This window comes from Bombina bombina, chromosome 6, assembly GCF_027579735.1.
Source record: "Bombina bombina isolate aBomBom1 chromosome 6, aBomBom1.pri, whole genome shotgun sequence".
Classification (NCBI taxonomy): Eukaryota; Metazoa; Chordata; class Amphibia; order Anura; family Bombinatoridae; genus Bombina; species Bombina bombina.
The window spans coordinates 298593111-298609817 of record NC_069504.1 but is presented as its reverse complement, the minus strand read 5'-3'; positions in this window follow the sequence as shown (position 1 = coordinate 298609817).

The following is a 16707-nucleotide window of genomic DNA, read 5'->3' as shown; positions in this document are numbered from 1 at the left end:
CAAGCCTTACCGACAAAAAATCGTAATCTAGCTGATAGTGATTATTGTGACTTTGTCTAAATATTTTATGAGAAAATGAATACAGATTTTAAATGATGGTGAATATTGATTTATTTCAATATAATAATATATTTCCATATAATATATGTATTTATAAAATTGTATTATATATTTCAGATGGCCCTTCCACTTCTGGGCATCACTCTCCCTCCTCTTCCCATCCTGCCCCCTCTCCCACCCCTTCCCATCCTGCCCCCTCTCCAGCCCCTTCCCATCCTGCCCCCTCTCCCGCCCCTTCCTGTCCTGCCCTCTCTCCCACCCCTTCCCAAAACAAATCCCCTGTTCTCCCTTGCCGCTCTCCCCGTCTTGCCCGTCCTGCTCCTGCCCCACCTGCACAGCCACCAACTCACCAGGCCCCACCCTCCCCAGCTATGCAGGCTCCACCGGAGCAGGAACACCATACCCACCTTGCCCCATCCCTCCCCACCAACACCTTCACCCTAATCCCCACCTTCATTGTCCTGGGTGTCATGTTCTCCTTCCCAGCCACCGATGTAAGTATCATTACAAATCAACATTAGAACATACATTCTTAAAGGGACATTATACTGATCTAATTATACATAAATTGATTTTGATTCGGAAATTCTATTTATAAAACATTTCTTTATTTTATTAATGTAAATGTTTCAGATTGACATTTTAGGAAATTAGCATCCTTATTTTCTAATATTTAAATGATATTGCATAGATTTTGGATATATATTATGTATATATGCCAATATTTTGTATTTGTTATCAACACCCTTTTCCCAGTGTGTCATAAACCAAAGAAATAATGTTTTGCCGATTGATAGGGTTTTTAGTTTTCTTAATATCTTAATGGTTTATCTATGAAGAACATATTTAATGTGTAATTCTTCTTCTCTGTAGCATATTTTATTATAACCCTGATTTGTATTTTAATTAGTACAATGTCTATTTGCTATATTTGTATTATGTTCTGTAATTAATAATAAAATTTTTTTTATTTTTTTTTTTAAATACTATTTTTATTGAGAACAAACAAAAGGTTACAAGTACATGTGAACTTATACAATTCAGACTCACAGGTCTGGAGTTGACAAAAGGAATATTCATTCAAGACACGTATGCCTTCAATAGACAGTAAAACAATAGTTTGAAATAGATCTTAATACATCTTTCACTTGTCCTCTTTTTTCTCCTCCCCTATTTGGGGAACATTATTAATTTAACTGAACTTCTACACATCCATTAATTAACTGTTACATCTTCATTTAGTAAGGTAACGGTTGGGTTCTTAGCAAGACTTGTAATAGTCATAGTACCTACTCTATGAAATAATATTGAGAAAAAAAAAAAAGGGGGGGAAGAGAAGAAGGGAAAAGGGAAGAGGCTGTAGTGGATAGGTTCCTAGAATCACATGGGAGCGTTTATATGGTCATGTTTTCCCTCTCTCCTACCCCACCACCACGTGGTTGGTACAAGAATCCCCACTCGCCTCTCAAGGATGCTGTCAGCATGTATTCAGTATGTGCAAAGGGGCTTAAGATTAGTCTCTGGGAGTCCAAGCTCAGTGATTCGATGTATCGTCGCCATTTAAGTATGAACTGTTTAAGTCTCCTAGTAGTATCCAGTTTAGTGTCTAGCTGTTCAATGAGCAATTGTTTGTGTAATCGATGTTTGAAAGCATTGAAGGTGGGGCTAGTACTCTCTGCCCAGACACTCAAGATTGTCTTTCTAGCAATTAAAATAATAGTATTCAATAAGAGAGTATCTCTGAAACAGAGATCGCGCCATTCCAAGAAGCATATTTGCTCCATTTCTAGTTGGACTCTAAGCTTAATGGCGCTCGTAATCCAAAAGGCAACCTTGCCCCAGAACTGTCTGACCTTCGGGCATGTGTAAAAGAAGTGAAGGAAGTCTGGGTTAGCCAATTTGCACTTGCTACATTCATTCAACACCCCGGGCCTCCACTTGGTCAATCTTTGAGGGATAATGTAATCCCTGTGTAGTAGTCTAAACTGGGATTCTCTTAGGGACATGGATAAAGTCGCTTTCCGAGTGCACATCACGCTCTGCTGGAGTAATTCCGTGAGGTCTTCCCTCTCCACACTCCCGCTCCACTTATCAGTCAACATAGCTATGTTTTTGGATTCAATGGAGCTTAAGAGCGTTCTGTACATTTCCGAAATGGAAAAGTTGCCTCATTTAAATGAGGACACCGTTCTAATAAATGCATGAGGCTCCCAGAATTGTGGGTCTCCTCTTATCAGATGATCTATAAAGTGCCTCAATTGCAGATATGCATAGAAGTGGGCTCGTGGTAGCCCAAATAGAGTTTGGAGATCAGTGAAAGCTTTAATGCATTTTCTAGACAGGTCTACAACGTCTCCAACAGAGCCCAGTCCTCTGGAGGCCCACATGGAAAAGGGAGAGGAGTCTGTTCCTGGGGGGAAGCTAGTATTGTTTCGCAATGGAATCATTCTAGACGCCACACAGCAACGGCCAACCTGTTTGAGGGCAAGTCGCCAGGCCCTCAGTGTGTCTTTATAGAGGAAGCTATCCGTAAGTTGTGCGTGCGGGGCGCTGGGGGGGGTGAAGGGTAGGACTGATAGATCAAGACCTCCCAGGGCTTGTCTCTCTAGTTCTGGAGAATAGAAGTGGTTTGTTTGCAGTTGCCAGTCAATCACAAGGCGGCCAAGTGATGCCCAGTTATACAACCTCAGATTGGGTAGGCCTAGCCCCCCTTCCGAAGGATGTGGATATAACTTCACAAGAGCTATTCTCGGTCTACCTCCCCTCCACAGGAATTTTGAAAGGGCCCGATTATACTCCGCCATGTCCTTCCTGCTAATAAGAAAAGGTAGCATCAGCAGTGGGTACAGCAGCCTTGGCAGAATCACCATCTTAACTAGACTTATGCGCCCCGAGAGAGAGACTGGCAGATTTCTCCATCCGTCCATCGTGGTCGCGGCATCACAACATGCTCGGCTGATATTGTTGCAATATAAAGCTTGACCACTGGGGGATAACTGAATACCCAAGTAGGTCAAGGTAGGTTTGGCCTCTTGGAATGGATAGGGGAACAGTTGAACCTTGTCCTTTTGTAACCACAAAATTTCCGATTTGGTGTTGTTCACTTTGTAGCCGGAGAAAGATCCAAAGGCTTCAATTATCGCCAGGATCTTCGGGATATGTTTGGCGGGCTGCTCTACGAATAAGAGCATATCGTCCGCATACAGTGCGAGGTGTAATCTCTCCTGGCCCAATAGGATGCCCGGGTATGCCGAGCGTAACTTGACGGCAAGTGGCTCTAAGGCCATGTTAAAGAGGAGGGGGGATATTGGGCATCCTTGGCGTGTGCCTCTTTGCAGTGAGATGCGTGGGGAAAATAAGCCGTTGGCCATAATGTGAACCCAAGGGGATGTATAGATATTTCTGACATAAGTAAGGAATGAGCCCGCAAAGCCAAAGCGCCGCAGTGTATCTATAAGATGACTCCATTCTACTCTATCGAAGGCCTTCTCTGCATCCAGGGATAGCAGGAAGGCCTCCGAGTTCCCTCTCACCTCAGAGGTTTCTGGATTCATTGCGAAATGCGCAATAGTGTGTAGCACTCTCCGCACGTTCGTCACTGAGGTTCTATGATACATAAATCCGGTTTGGTCCGGATGAATAATGTCTGTCAGGATTACTTTTAATCTATCGGCCAAGATCTTCATAAGTATGTTGTAATCCGAATTGAGAAGACAGATGGGGCGGTATGATTCAGGGAGACCGGGGTCTTTCCCTGGTTTCAAGATCAACGATACATGTGCCATCGTGAATGTCTTGGAGGGAGCCATCATTTCCTTATAATACAGGTTATAGAGCTTAGTTAAAGTAGGGGTAATTTGGGGTTTCAACATTTTAAAGAATTCAATGGGTAGGCCGTCGGGACCCGCTGCTTTCCCATTGGACATGGAGGAGATTGTTTTTTGAATCTCTTCTGGGGATATCGGGGAGTTTAGAGCCTCAAGTTGCTCGTCTCTGAGTTGAGGAAGCTCCAGGTCTTTCCAAAAGTCTGACACACTCTCCTGGGTAGTCTCCTTTTGGCTAGTATACAGGTTAGAGTAGTAGGGTGCCAAAGCCTTCACAATGGACTCCGGCGTCTTGTAAGTTTTGTTGCAGTATTTAATGGCCGCTATGGGCTTGCGAGCCGTCTGTTTATTTATCAGTAAGGCCAGCAATCTGCCCGATCTGTCCCCCTCTCTATAGTACCTAGCACTGGTTCGAAGGAGCTGCCCTATCGCTTGATGGTTAAGGAACACATCCAATTCGCTCTTACTGGCCAGGTACCTATCCTTAGAAGTCTGGCATGGATTGCCACAGTAGGCCTGGTAGGATTCCGTGAGGGCTAACTGTAGCGCCTGTAATTTGGCCTGGGCCTTTTTCCGTAGAGCGGCCACATAAGAGATGATATCCCCAGTCAGGACTGCTTTCGCAGTATTCCAGAACAATTCTGGATTGTCCCGATGGGCTTGATTATCCGTGTAGAAGTCATTCCAGGCATGAGTTAAGTGCTTCAAGAAAGCATCCGAGGTGTACAAGAAGCCTGGGAATCGCAAAGTCTGCTTATTGGCAGTCACTGCTCCCATAGAGATCACAAGTTCTACTGGTGCGTGGTCAGAGACCACTACCGGGTGTATCTTGGCCTTGGTGACCCTTGGGACGATATTAGAAGAAATCATGAACAGGTCTATCCGCGACACCGTAGGCGACGCTCTGGAGATACAAGTAAAGTCCTTGCTTTCTGCATTCCCCAATCTCCATACATCTACTAATTGCAAGGAGTTCGACAACCTAGAAAAAGTCCTCTTTTCGAAGGCACCAGAATCCCTAGGCTGTCCGCCTCCCGACATTCGCTCTGGATCTCGCCACCTGTCACACACAGGGTTTGGTGCTAGGTTAAAATCTCCCCCGAGTATGATATCCTGACCAAGATAAGGGGACAGTGTCTGGATGAGCCTGGTCCAAAAAGCTGTGGATTTACAGTTCGGTGCATAGATGTTGCAGATTACCAGTATCTTTTGATTTATTCTAACTTTGGCTATTAAAAAGCGTCCCTCATTGTCTTTGTGAGTGTTTAGAATCTCGATATTCCCCCTTTTCCCAAATAGAATGGCTATACCTCTGCTCGAATTGGTGTATGAGACATGTTCCACCATTCCCACCCAGTCCCGTCTGAGTTTGTCATGTTCCACCTCTGAGAGGTGAGTCTCCTGCAGTAGGGCAATGTCAGTCCCCAATCGTCGCAAGTGCGCCAATATGGTGCTTCTCTTAGCAGGTGAATTAATTCCCCCCACGTTCCATGTCACTAATCTTACAGCCATTCAAGTAATGTTATGAGGTGGCCACCCAAGTCGTGCCCCCATTGGGGGGAGGCCAGGAGGGGGGGGGGAGGGGGGTATGGCAAGCAGCAAGCAGAGAGTAGAGGGAGATGGTGTGAAGAGGGCAGGAGAAACAAGAAGGAACAGAAGAGAGGGAGGGGAGAGAGAAGGGAGAGAGAGAGAGAGAGAGAGAGAGAGAGAAAGAGAAAAAAAAAAAAAAAAAAAAGAAAACCCACCAATTTGGTATTGTACTGAGAGGTTAAGTACTCTAGAATGGGGGGGTCTTTTATTTCATCAGAGTTGTCATGAGCATTTAAACTAACGGGGTCCGGGGACGCCACTCCCTGGAGCATAACTTGTGTCCCATTCTTTAGAGAGATCGTTAAATATATAATACCAGAGAATTGGCAAAATAAAAAGATCCAATAGAGCGAATAAACCCAACTAAACAATCTTAGTACTATAACAGAGAAGTTAATTTGGTACCTGTGAGCCCTCCAATCTGTTGGCATGATCTGTCTGTCATATTGTAACATTATTACCATAGAAACGAAAAGGAGATACCTTATAATATGGAGTGTCTTATCCATATAAACATTGCTTTGAGTGTTGGAGCAGCGGCAGCCCCTCTGCTCCAGCCCTGTTATCCGGATTACTGTCTCATATCTCAGAGCAGTATACCTCAAGAGTAAGAGCATTATCAGCATATACATTAAGCTAGGTTCACAGATAAGCATAACAAAAAAACATTTTATGCAAAAAACAAACATCATAACCAGTTATTAGGCCTATGTGGCAACTATCCTGCAAATGAAAACCTAGACCTACTCAAGGCCATTGATCCAAACCCTCTCAACCCGGGTCTGAGTGAGATGGGCCAGTAGGGCTATTCCCTCTTCTATTTTGCTCCCTTCCCAGATAGTCTGTGACCACCCGCGGGGAGTCAAAGAATCTAGGGCCCGAGGGAGTTAACAGTTTAAGTCTGGCAGGGTACAAAAGGTAAACCTGCCTACCCTCTGCGTTAAGTCGTGAGCAAAGCGGGGAGAATTCTTTACGCTTCCTCAATTTAGAGCCTTCAAAAATTATGGGTGACATTTTTCTATAAGCACGCAGCAATTCTACCTTCAATTGGAAATGTAGTAACTTGACCATCACTTGTCTGGGCTGCACATTATCCCTCTCCTGCTGTCTATCAGGTCCCACCCGATGTGCCCTTTCCACACTGCCTTTGAAAATGTTGGGGATGAGTTTAAGCACTAGGGGCAGGGTGTTTTCTATAAAGTGAATAAGGTCTCTGGGCTTAACGCTCTCAGGAATCCCTAATATGCGCAAGTTGTTGCGGCTAGATCTATTTTCTAAATCCTCCAGCCTCTGGTGTAAAACAATGTTCTCCTTTACTAGCACATCAATTTGGGTACCATGAGTAACTGCAGTGTCCTCAAGCCCTGACACTCTGTTCTCTATCTCAGTAAAGCGAACCGAAAACTGTTTCATCTCCCCTGTTAAATTATCTAGGCCCTTCTGTAAGCTATCAATTCTTGGGAGAAAGATGGAGGAAAGCTGCTGCACCACAACATGCGTATCGAGAGGTAGCCCATTAAAGTCCTGCACAGCAGAGGGCGTATCCTGTGTGTGGTCAGCAGCCCCCCTGTTCTTTCCTGAGGACTTATTTTTCCCTGACATTTTGCCCCCAGTCAAAAATCTATCCATGCAAGGGTGCAATCTCTATTAGAGGTAGTGTCCCACCACCCCCCACCCCTTTAGAGGTACAATCAATACAGTAGAGAGAGCCTGTGAAATACAACACCACACTAATTATTTTTGAATCACTTGACACAGTAGATTAGCACAGTCTATACAGAGTCTTAGTTGTATGAACCTCCTTGCATGTAATCACCAAAAGTTCAGGCAAGAAACAAACATGCACAAGAGAGTCTGTCTTCTTTTTCTTCTGTCTCCCCTTCCCCTAACTTTTGGATGAAGCAGCCAAGGGGAATCCCTGTTGCTTGTAGAAAATCTTAACTGGCTCATATCAAGGGGGTTAGTAATGAGAGAGGGCTATAAAGTGGATAGAGCCACTGGTGTTGCAAAAAGTTCTCTGCAGATTGAGCCGTTTATGGCCTAAGCTGTGTTTCCCCCAGTGTTCTTGCAGCTTCTGGGCTTTATTATATCACCGTCCAGGCCCCAGTGTTAGCTACCAGAGTTAGTGACATGGGACTCTGTGAGTAGTGTGTCCCCTTGTCTAATGTAAGACCGGAGTCTGTCCCACATCAAGTGTAAATGTGCAGGGTTATAAAGTTACCTTTTAGCCGGTCACAGGTTACGTGCTGTGGATACTTTGGTGCACGGGTGATCTCAATTTTTGGCGATCCGATGCAAAGTGTTAGGCGACTGTGTTTTGTGGAATTGGGCAGCGATCTTTTCCAACAGCCACGTGGGTCCGGTCTTTCTCTGTGGTTTGCGGTGATCAATATGACGGCTTTTCGCGCCGTTTGTTGGAGGCCTTGTTGAGCCGGTAGTCACTGCTCCCAGACAGTCCCGCTTACCTCAGCGGTCACCTCGGATGTTAAAGGCAAGTTCACCTCAGATCGATCCTCCTTGCCAGATGTTTCCCATTACCGGCACTAGAGGGTAGATTTTCCCGGGCTCGATGCTGTGGCTTAGTACGTTTCAGGCAGCGGTCTCACCCTTGTGGTTTCCCCAGCTAGGTGGGGATATCAACCGAGTCCTTTACAACAGCAGCCGGGTTGTCAGATGTAGTCCGGTACTTTGCGGTCACACTCTCACGCTTAGGATGGCGCACGTACATGTGCTGTCTTTCAACGGTGGGGGCGAGATGTCTGTCGCCAGTGCTTTGAGTGCCGAACACCAAATGTGTTAAGGCTATAATGCACTTGTGGGTAGCCAGTAGCAGGAATCAGCAATCCAAAAAGGGGTTAGATATCAGCTTAATAGCTTTTAAATTCGTGGTAGCTCCGGAGCTCTTCACTACAGCTGCCTATCCCTTGGCCCGCCCACCGGAAGTCATCATTAATAATAATTTTTAATATTTATTTTTGTTTAGGTTGTGACTCAGCATGGTTGACGGTAGAGGCTCTAGCACGTTTGGAGCAAACCATGCTGAGTTCCAATCAGTTGCTGGGAAGGATGCATGACACCATGCTCATGCAGCTGTGGCTTCAGCACATTACGCTAATGCAAATACTGCGTTTAGAGGCAAGGCCTCAAGCTGCAGCTGCAGGACCTCAGGACGATGAAGGTGAGGCTGATGTCCCAGTAATTGGAGGATCCGGAGATGACCCGATGTAGCACAAATAACTCCTCTATCCACATGTTATGTTATTATATTTGTTGCCATTTGGCCAATTTTGTTTTTTTTGGATCTTGTTGTGCCTGTTGCACTATTTCACCTTGTCAGATTTAGACTAAGGGTCTATGTTGGCCTTTGTTTACCCTTGTAAACTCCCTCCAAGGACTGTGATGCACTATGTCACCTTGTCAGATGGCTCCAAAGGGGCTATGTTGGCCTTTATTTACCCTTGTCAACTAGACATGTGCGATTCGATTCGGCCCAAATCAAAATTCGGACAAATTTGTCGAATTCGGAGATTCGGATCGATTCGAATTTCCGAATTGCGGTAGTGCCGAATCTACCGAATAAATCCGAATCGATTCGAATTTATTCTGTAGATTTGGGTGGATTTGGATGGCTGTGTATTACACTAGTATTGTACAGTATACTAGTATAATACACAGCATATCCCCTTAACACTTACTGAAATCCCGAAATTCCGAATCGATTCGAACCGAATCGAACCAAATTTTTTACGAATCTGAAAGAATCCGAATGAATCCGAAATGAATTCATTCGATTTCTTCCGAATTCGAATCGATCCGAACCAAAATTCGAATCGGTTCGCTGCTGCACATATCTATTGTCAACTCCCTCCAAGGACTGTGATGCACTATGTCACCTTGTCAGATGGCTACTAAGGGGCTATGTTGGCATTTGTTTACCCTTGTCAACTCCCTCCAAGGACTGTGATGCACTATGTCACCTTGTCAGATGGCTACTAAGCGGCTATGTTGGCCTTTGTTTACCCTTGTCAACTCCCTCCAAGGACTGTGATGTACTATGTCACCTTGTCAGATGGCTACTAAGGGGCTATGTTGGCCTTTGTTTACCCTTGTCAACTTCCTCCAAGGACTGTGATGCACTATGTCACCTTGTCAAATGGCTACTAAGCGGCTATGTTGGCCTTTGTTTACCCTTGTCAACTCCCTCCAAGGACTGTGATGCACTATGTCACCTTGTCAGATGACTTCAAAGGGGCTGTGTTCTCATTCTGACTTATTTTTCAAATTATCTTATTTCTTTATGTTTTATGACATTCATAATTCATATTTATTATAATAAAAAGAATGTCATTAAAATGTTTATTTTCTTCTTTATTTATTAATGTCATTTCTAATAAACTATATTTTATGTTGATAATCCTTAAGTGATGCTGACCACAATTCTTAATTTATGGATATGCATTCATAATGTACATTTTATTATTATTTCTTTTGACATCAACATACACATATATTTAAAAGAGACTATTATCTGAATGTTGGCAGCACATATATTTAAATTTTCCTTACATCTTATTGTAGAAGTATAACATAAGAAATCACTGCGTGTAATGCACACATTTTAGATGATTAATCACTTTCTCTTATTTTTGATTATATGTAATTATCCAACGATATATTGCTATAGGTAACATATAATGTATAAACAATACACATTTTCGTAATGTACATAGTAGCATTATTTCTATGTTAAACCCTGCTGCTTCCTAAATATTTCCTAATCTTCCTATTCTAATGAAATATATATTTATTACCAACAATGGATTATATTTCAAATATCACAGCATTACGGTATCTAGCGTTACATTATGTGAAGCTGTGCATTACATGAAACAAACACGCTTGATAGATAACAATATATTGCATGCTAGTTTTTGAAATAGAAATACGTTTGTTATTGAGATGCAAAGGTGTAAAATCAGTCATTTGTTTGGATTCCGTTGTTCCGCGATATCGGATGTGCCATGTTGTGTAAGACGTCACATGCAAAGGTGTACAATATGTCATTTGATTGGATTCCGTTGTTCCGCAATATCGGATACGCCATGTTGTGTAAGACGTCACATGAAAAGGTGTAAAATATGTCATTTGATTGGATTAATAATTGTAGTTAGGTTGCGGCGATGTTGTAGGCGGCAGATTAGGGGTTAATTATTGTAGTTAGGTTGCGGTGACATTGTGGGCGATTCGAATTTATTCGGTAGATTCGGATGGATTTGGATGGCTGTGTATTACACTAGTATTGTACAGTATACTAGTATAATACACAGCATATCCCCTTAACACTTACTGAAATCCCGAAATTCCGAATCGATTCGAACCAAATCGAACCAAATTTTTTACGAATCTGAAAGAATCCGAATGAATCCGAAACGAATTCATTCGATTTCTTCCGAATTCGAATCGATCCGAACCAAAATTCGAATCGGTCCGAATCGATCCGAACCGAACCGAATTTTTCGCTGCTGCACATATCTATTGTCAACTCCCTCCATGGACTGTGATGCTCTATGTCACCTTGTCAGATGGCTACTAAGGGGCTATGTTGGCATTTGTTTACCCTTGTCAACTCCCTCCAAGGACTGTGATGTACTATGTCACCTTGTCAGATGGCTACTAAGGGGCTATGTTGGCCTTTGTTTACCCTTGTCAACTTCCTCCAAGGACTGTGATGCACTATGTCACCTTGTCAGATGGCTACTAAGCGGCTATGTTGGCCTTTGTTTACCCTTGTCAACTCCCTCCAAGGACTGTGATGTACTATGTCCCCTTGTCAGATGGCTACTAAGGGGCTATGTTGGCCTTTGTTTACCCTTGTCAACTTCCTCCAAGGACTGTGATGCACTATGTCACCTTGTCAAATGGCTACTAAGCGGCTATGTTGGCCTTTGTTTACCCTTGTCAACTCCCTCCAAGGACTGTGATGCACTATGTCACCTTGTCAGATGACTTCAAAGGGGCTGTGTTCTCATTCTGACTTATTTTTCAAATTATCTTATTTCTTTATGTTTTATGACATTCATAATTCATATTTATTATAATAAAAAGAATGTCATTAAAATGTTTATTTTCTTCTTTATTTATTAATGTCATTTCTAATAAACTATATTTTATGTTGATAATCCTTAAGTGATGCTGACCACAATTCTTAATTTATGGATATGCATTCATAATGTACATTTTATTATTATTTCTTTTGACATCAACATACACATATATTTAAAAGAGACTATTATCTGAATGTTGGCAGCACATATATTTAAATTTTCCTTACATCTTATTGTAGAAGTATAACATAAGAAATCACTGCGTGTAATGCACACATTTTAGATGATTAATCACTTTCTCTTATTTTTGATTATATGTAATTATCCAACGATATATTGCTATAGGTAACATATAATGTATAAACAATACACATTTTCGTAATGTACATAGTAGCATTATTTCTATGTTAAACCCTGCTGCTTCCTAAATATTTCCTAATCTTCCTATTCTAATGAAATATATATTTATTACCAACAATGGATTATATTTCAAATATCACAGCATTACGGTATCTAGCGTTACATTATGTGAAGCTGTGCATTACATGAAACAAACACGCTTGATAGATAACAATATATTGCATGCTAGTTTTTGAAATAGAAATACGTTTGTTATTGAGATGCAAAGGTGTAAAATCAGTCATTTGTTTGGATTCCGTTGTTCCGCGATATCGGATGTGCCATGTTGTGTAAGACGTCACATGCAAAGGTGTACAATATGTCATTTGATTGGATTCCGTTGTTCCGCAATATCGGATACGCCATGTTGTGTAAGACGTCACATGAAAAGGTGTAAAATATGTCATTTGATTGGATTCCGTTGTTCCATGATATAGGATGCGCCATGTTGCGTAAGACGTCACATGCAAAGGTGTAAAATCCGTCATTTGATTGGATTCTGTTGTTCCGCGATATAGGATGTGCCATGTTGTGTAAGACGTCACATGCAAAGGTGTACAATCTGTCATTTGATTGGATTCCATTGTTCCACAATATCGGATACGCCATGTTGCTTAAGACGTCACATGAAAAGGTGTAAAATACGTCATTTGATTGGATTCCGTTGTTCCGCGATATCGGATGCGCCATGTTGCGTAAGACGTCACATGCAAAGGTGTTATATCCATCATTTGATTGGATTACACTGTCCCGCAATATTGGATTTGCCACTTTTGCGAATGAGAACACAAGTTTAAAACCATGATTTTCTTGGATTATGGATTGTGTCAATCATGTACATTGTTGAAACATAGATGATAAAGAGCAAACAAATATCTATGAATGGCTGTCTCGTGGATGAAACAAATGAAGGCTATGTGTTGTTAATCCCAAATATATTTTGAGGCAAGTGTTAATCCATGAATGTTCAGCGATGAATATACTCCATCTTGTTTAAAATGTTCGGCAACAATATTTTCACATTAAAAATAATTAATGTGTTATGTTTAATTTTCTACATTGAAAATTCCTAAACATGCGCATTTGTATTTGAATTAATTTCTCAATATGTATTCACCTTTATCATATGATAAATAAATATGAGATGTATACTTATTCTAGATGTTATGTCCTGATATTTCTTCTTAATGTAAATGTTCAATATCGTGTCATGTATCAATTCCACATTGTTATTCTCTAAATATAGCACTGTGAGCATGCATTTCAAATGTAACTCTTAAAGGGACATGAAACCCTAAATGTATATTTCATTACTTATGTTGAACATACAATTTTAACCCGGTTTGCAATTCTCTTCTATTCTCAAATGTGCTTCAGTCTCTTGGTATAATGTGTTGAAGGAGCATCAATACACTACTGGTTTCTAAGTGAACACATGGGTGAGGCAATGACAATCGGTAGATATATGCATCCACCAATCAGCAGATCGAAGCTATGTTCTCTACTGCTCCTGAGCTTTCCGAGATAAATATTTCTGCAAAGATAACGGTTCTAAGAATACGAGTAAACGTGAATGTTGTTTAAAATGTTATGCTCTGTCAAAATCATGTAAGTGAAATTTTCTGCTTTGATGCACATTTTAAATGAAATAGATTTCCTAAATAAAACACTTTAATCTAACTTGAAAAATATACACTTTATTTAACACATCGAGAGAAATATGGCATACAGGCTTATATAATTTAAATATTTGCTTGTTTTAAAGGGACATAATACTCAAATGCTAAATCACTTGAAACTGATGCAGTATAACTGTAAAAAGGTGAAAATATCACCTGAGCATCTCTATGTAAAAAAAGGAAGATATTTTACCACACAATTTCCTCAGCTCAGCAGAGTAAGTTCTGTGTAAAAAGTTATACTCAGCTTCTCCCAGCTGCAGGTAAAAATAAAAAAAAAAATGAAGAAATGAACAGCAGCCAATCAGCATCAGCAGTGCTGAGGTCATGAACTCTTACTGTGATCTCATGAGATTTGACTTAACTCTCATGAGATTTCATAGTAAGCTTCCTTTACCTGATTGGTGAAATAATATGAGAGTTCACAAGGCTCATCCCCTAAGATGTCCCAGGACAGACACACTAAAATGCTGCTTAGAAATCCTTTACAATGGGATGTGGCTACTGAGGAACTTTTGAGGTAAAATATCTTTCTTTTTTACATAGAGATGTTCAGGAGTTATTTTCTAGTCAGCATTTTACAGCTATACTGCATCACTTTCAAGTGTTTAAACATTTGGGTATTATGGCCCTTTAACAAGCATGTGTATATATACCAACAAGCCCTAAGGGTTATGTTAGCATATTGGATTATGTATAAAGGGACAATCATGTCAAACAAAAGATTCATGATTTAAATTGGAAATTTAATTTTAAACAACTTTCCAATGTACTTTTATCACCAATTTTGCTTTCTTCTCTTGGTGTTCTTAGTTGAAAACTAAACCTAGGAGGATCATTTGCTAATTTCTTAGACCTTGAAGACTGCCTCTAATCTGAATGCATTTTGACCCTTAGAGGGCATTAGTTAATGCATGTATAGTTACCCTGGATTGAGCACTGATTGGCTAAAATGCAGGTCTGTCAAAAGAACTGAAATAAGGGGTCAGTTTGCAGCGGCATAGATACAAGGTAATCATAGAGGTAAAAACATGTATTTCTATTACAGTGTTGGTTATTCCAAACTGGACAATGAGTAATAAAGGGATTATATTTATTTTTAAGCAACAATAATTCAAGTGTTGACTGTCCCTTTAAGCTGTGTTGTTGGCTTCAACACAGTGATATGCCATCATGTATAATTGTAATAGTCATTGTTTTGTGTTAGGAGAACAGTTTGGACATTACATCACAAAAAACAATCAATCTAATCAACAAGGGCAGCATATGATGATGTTGTCTCAAAACTCTTGTAAAACACACTATGCAAACAATCTGCTTCCATGGAGCCTGTCCTATAGAAGCCTATTCAATACAGAGTGTGCTCCACAAGTGTAAGAAGACAACATCATCACATACCTATCTCTTACACATTAAATAACTAAAAAAATAAATATATACATAATTATGTCTTCCTCCTTCACTTCTTCCCACGAGACGGAGGCTCTGGGGAGGGCAAAAAACCCCTCTGACGAGTCCTCCTTGGAGATGGTTGGGGAAGAAGGGGAGGAGGAGTACTATGAGTGGTTGGGGATTCACCAAGCAGAGGAGGAGATAGAGGAGGCCCAGGAGCAGATGGTCCAGAAGCTGATGGTCCAGGAGATTAGGGTCTTCCCCTTCCTGGTCTGCTTGCCACATCCCGGAGGACCTGCAAGATATTATTTTGTCTTTCAAGCAGGCGTTTCATTACGTTTCTCATTAACTCTCTGTGTGCCTGTTGTTCCCTCCAGGAGCGCTGCATTTCTAACAGGAAGGACATCATCAGCTCCACCTCTGGTATCTCTGATATTCTCCTCAGGAGGAGCTGGTGCACGGTGGGCTGCTGGTGCACGGTGGACTAATGCCCGGGGGGTTGCTGCTGCATGGGGGGCTGCTGCAGGGATCTCTTCTGCATGGGGGTTTCTTCAGGGGGGAAAGGTGCAGGGATATCTTCCAGTTCTCCCCGAGGTGGCGAGCCATCTGCACCACTCTCATGCCTGGGTGAAGGAGGAGCCTGTTCGTGCTGTGTTTCCTCCTCCCCGGCCTCAGACTGTATACTTGAAAATGAAAGAGATATTAACACAGTTCCAAATAAAGATGTAAATGTTATATTTGAAAGTGTATTAATGAAGCTGCCTTCGTAATTCAATTGTAACCAAAAGCAATCTATACGATTTACGTATTTGCAAACCCATCTTTCGGATATCTAGATGGTCAATATGAATGTATTTTTGCATGCTTCTTAAATCTGTTTAAATGCACACCTAATCTGTAGACTAAATACTAAATGTGATGGCTTTTTTTCAAATCCAACTTTCTCTAGGTAATTCTGAATGCGTTTCCGTAATAATGTTGAAATAAGTGTAATTGCGTTAGTCATATCCCTAATTTCTTTTGCGTGTGAATGGGTTATGAGGTGGATGTAAACAGATTAGTGAATGAGTTTACCAGCAGATGAGAGGGGCAGGTTCCCGGTATCAATTCCTCCTTCGATACCGACTACGGCCACCTCGGAGATGTTTGGACGCAGCATGTCCTCCCAGCAGCTGTATACAAATGTTTGTTCTGGTCCGTCACCGGTCCCTGCATGGTATGCATTCTCCCTTGACATCTTCTTCTTGAGTTCACTTCTGCAGTCCCGGTAGCGGTGCTGTATTGATTTGACATCCCTCTTGAAGTCCCCCACTGCATTGACGGCATCCGTTATCTCCAGCCACAACTTTTTCTGAAGGGCCTCCTAGCCCTCTCCATATAGGCTGCTATAAGGACCTCCTTCTCCTCCGTGGTATACCTCTCCTCCCTCTGCCTGGGCTTCCCCTGTGATGTGAGCCGCTGTTGTCCGGACTGTAATGTGCCCTGTCTGCGCTCCTGCCCTACACCACTGGGCCCAGCCACTTTTTCATCTTCAACAATGTGGCTGGGCTCCCCTTCCTCTCCCCTTTCCTCTCTAGTTCCTCTTCCCCTTCCTCTCCCCCTCCCTGTTCCTCTCTCCTGCATAACCTGCTCCCTAACCTGCTGAGTAACCTGCTGCGT